Source organism: Acomys russatus, unplaced genomic scaffold (genome assembly GCF_903995435.1).
Source record: "Acomys russatus unplaced genomic scaffold, mAcoRus1.1, whole genome shotgun sequence".
NCBI classification, from domain to species: Eukaryota; Metazoa; Chordata; class Mammalia; order Rodentia; family Muridae; genus Acomys; species Acomys russatus.
The window spans coordinates 8,794-12,733 of NW_026131772.1; the positions used below are offsets into that span (position 1 = coordinate 8,794).

Consider the following 3,940-nt stretch of genomic DNA (forward strand, 5'->3'; position numbering starts at 1 on the left):
GGGAAGCGATACACTTTTTTCTTTCCTGCAAAACTGTCAGATGCTTATGTTTAAATGTGGTGACATGTCTCCATACCAAGTAATTTCTGGGATTAAATTTTAATTTCCTAAATTAAGTATGGGTCATTTGTGTTGGTAGACATCTTTGAAGTTATGGAGGACCAAAGCAATAGTCACATGCAAAGTAGGGAAGAGGTCAACCACTGGGCTATATTGCCAACTCTCTTTGTCAGCTTTAAGACAGGGTCTCATTAAGTTTCATGGGCTGGACTCCTATTTTACATCTTCTGTAAATAAGAGTGCAGGCCTATGTTCCCACACACCATTGGAAAGAAAAATTATCCCTCCTTTACACTAAGTCAGTAAACGTATTCAGGTTTGGCATTTATATCTTTAAGTGTTGAAGTCTAGAAATGTCAGTGACTCATCAATCTCAGACTGCTAGTTGAGTAAATAAATAACTTCAGGTTATAATGATTACTAAGGAACCTTTTAAAACATTCTGACTACCTGCCTATATTCTAAGTCACTGTATGAAGATTGGCATAATATTTAAAATGATTTTCTAGAAACAAATTTCACTTCCATAAGCGCTTTCATCAAACATCTCAGTGGGATGAACAAGACTATATTATGCTGTGGCTTCTGGGTTGAAGCACTTCAGAGCAAATCTGACTTCAACTGATGCAGGCCCCAAACATTTCCAGTTCCCATCAAACAGTCTGCACTATGCAAAGGAACACTTGACATGCATTGATTGTCCTCTTTCATACTTTATGGGTCAGGGTCTCACCTAGCTCTGCCTGCTCATTCTCAGCTGAGGATGACTTTGACCTTATAATCTTCCTGGCTCCATCTCCCAAGTGCTTGAAGTAAAAGGATGTGTCACCATGCCTGGGCCTCAGCACTGGGGATCTGAGCTTCACAGATGTAAGCCACTCTACCACCTGGGCTAGGTTCCCTGGTCCTGTATTTAAAAATTATATTTACTTGTTTGTTTTCATTAGTTAAAAAAAATATATATATATTGTTGTTGTTTGTTTGTTTGTTTATGTATGCCACCACATGTGGGGTATATATGTGTGTGTGTGTGTGTGTGTGTGTGTGTGTGTGTGTGTTGGAGGGCCAATAAGAGAACAACTTGTATTACACACTCCTCCCATTCTACCATGTGATTAAAATCATTTCATCAGGACTTAGTTCTAGCAATTGGGTAGCAGAGATAGGTATTTCTGTGAGTTTCAGTTTTAAGCTAGTTTAGTCCACATAGTGAGCTCTAGAACAGCCAAGGCTACATAGTGATTTTCTGTCTCACAAAAAGCAAAAAGAACAAACAACCACACACACACACACACACACACACACACACACACACACACACACACAGAGAGAGAGAGAGAGAGTCATGTGTACGTATTTGTATGGTTGTATGTACATATGGGTATTAAGGGCTTTTGTTTGTTTTTTTTTTTTTCTGTAACTGCTTTGCTTTCTTGGAATCAGGTTGTATAGTGGTGGCCGTAATAGACATAAATTTCTTCAGTTGGTGGATCTGTTTGGAAAGGATTAGGAGGTGTGGCTTTCTTGAAGAAGGCGTGGCCTTGTTGGAAGAGGTATGTCACTGGGGGAGCACTTTGAGGTTTCAAAAGTCCATACCACTCCAGTTGACTCTCTTCCTTATTGTCTCCACATGTGTCCTCTCAGCTACTGCAGCATGCCTTCCTGCCTGCTGCCATGCTCCCTGCCATGAGAGTTACAGATGCTAACCCTCTGAAACCATAAGCCACATTAAATGTTCTCCTCTTTAAGTTCCCTTGATTGTCGTGTCTTTTCACTTCAATAGAAAAGTAACTAAGAAACAGCCTGTCAGATATGCACACCTTTGGCTTCTTTTTCACAGGTGTACATGACAGCCCACAATGTCCTCATCATTTTCCTGGTGCTGGACATGTGGCATGTTTTCAGTTCATAGGGGTGATCCTGTTGCAGTTGACATTTTTATGCTTAATATGTAAGATATAAGATAAAATAAAAAGAGATACCAGGCAGCAAACATTATGCTATAGAGGAGTTTATTAAATGAGAATGGGGGTGGAAGAAAAGATGGGAGGGGTACCCCAAAGGGAGGAGAAAGAATGAGACTGAGACAGAAGAAGAAAAGAGAGAAAATGAAAGAGTAAGAGGGAGGTAGGAGGTAGAAACGTCCTTTTATATAGCCCTGGGCAGGCCCACGCCACCATGGAAGGTAAGCAATGACATTACAGGTAGGCAGACAGAATCCGAATGCTAACAGGCATCCTCCAGCCTCTTTTCTGGCTTTTGTGTGAGACAGACATTGGAGATGCACCTTTTCCATGCTTAGTCATCTCACTAGATCCTAATAATTATTTGGGGGTTTATTTTGTTTTAGGTTTTTTGTCTGTTTTCTTTTTTGAGGCACGGTCTCACTTTGTACCCTAGAATTCACTTTGTAGAGGAGCCTGACCTCAACAGGCTGGTTTTGGGCTCCCCTGAGAAATCTGTCTCCCAAGTACATGGGACTACAGGTGCAGGCTCCCTGTGGAGGTTTGAATAAGAATGTTCCCCAATCCCCTGGAAGCTCATATATTTGAGTGCTTAGTCACCATGGAAAGAAGGTGTTCGAAAGAATTAACAAGGTTAGGAAGAACGACCTGGTTAAAGAAAGTATTTCACTGGGGGTGAAACTCTGAGCTTTCTCTTTTTGGTACAGGATTTCTCTGTGTATCCTTGGCTATGCTGGAATAAGTTTGTAGACCAGGCTGGCCTTGAACTCACAGCGATCTGCCTGCCTCTGCCTCCTGAGTACTGGGATTAAAGGTTTGTGTTACTATGCCCGGCTTTTAAATTATTTATTTATTTATTATGTCTTCAGTGTTCTGCCTGCATGTGTTCCTGAACACTAAAAGAGGGAACCAGATCTCATTACAGGTGTTTGTAAGCCACCATGTGGTTGCTGAGAATTGAATTCAGGACCTTTGGAAGAGGAGCTACTGCTCTTAACCTCTTAACAACCTCTCCAGCACAAAACTCTGAGGGTTCATAAGCCCATAAACCCAGAATCTCTCTACCTCTCTGACTGCAGACCAGGATGCAAAGGTCTTAGCTCCAACCTTGTCTATATATATATATATATATATATATATATATATATATATATATATATATATATATATATATATATATGTGCCTCCATCCCCCACCACGTTGCTAATACCCTGAGCAACTAGGCAAGTAATCAATTAAACGCCTTTTTGTTTGTTTTTCAAGACAGAAATCACTCTGTAAACCAGGCTGGGCTTGAACTCACAGAAATCTGCCTGCGTCTGCTTCCCTGAGTGCTAGGATTAGAGTCTTTTCTTAAAAATACTACAGATTGTACCTAAAAATACAAACTGCTTTACAAATTTGTGCCTCATCCTTGCTCAGGGGCTAGGTTAATGATTTTTGTATCTTTCAGATTTTGATTTATGTCAAGGTAAGAACTTAAATACTTTTTAAACAGCTGCCTTGGCCATGATGTCACTGCACTACAAAAGAGCCGTGACTGAGGCAGCACTACAGCAAGCCTGTGATTTGGTGTTAAATTTATGTTTTGGTGGCAGTCAACTGCCCAGTCTTTATGGAACTGTACCTCCCTAAAGCCACATAAAGAACATTTATTTACCCTTGCAAATATATAAATTGTAATTAAAACTCCAAAAAAAGGATATGGTTATTATGTATATCATGTGCATGTAGCTGCCGATAAGGCCAGCTTTTCTTTTCTTTTGTTTATTCAAAACAGGGTTTCTCTGTTTAGCCTTGGCTGTCCTGGACTTTGTAGAACAGACTGGCCTTGAACTCACAGAGATCTGCCTTCGTGCTGGGATTAAAGGCATGGTCCCCCATGAAGCGTTCCAGAACATGTGTTCTTAACATC

At 40.5% G+C, this 3,940-nt stretch overlaps 1 non-coding gene across 1 annotated transcript; it reads right to left on the reverse strand.

The window, feature by feature from the left end:
• Nucleotides 1-3,402: 3,402 nt before the first annotated feature.
• On the reverse strand, nt 3,403-3,504 carry LOC127186466 (U6 spliceosomal RNA). The gene has a single exon (XR_007830389.1). It is a non-coding gene; the product is annotated as a U6 spliceosomal RNA (small nuclear RNA).
• Nucleotides 3,505-3,940: the final 436 nt, after the last annotated feature.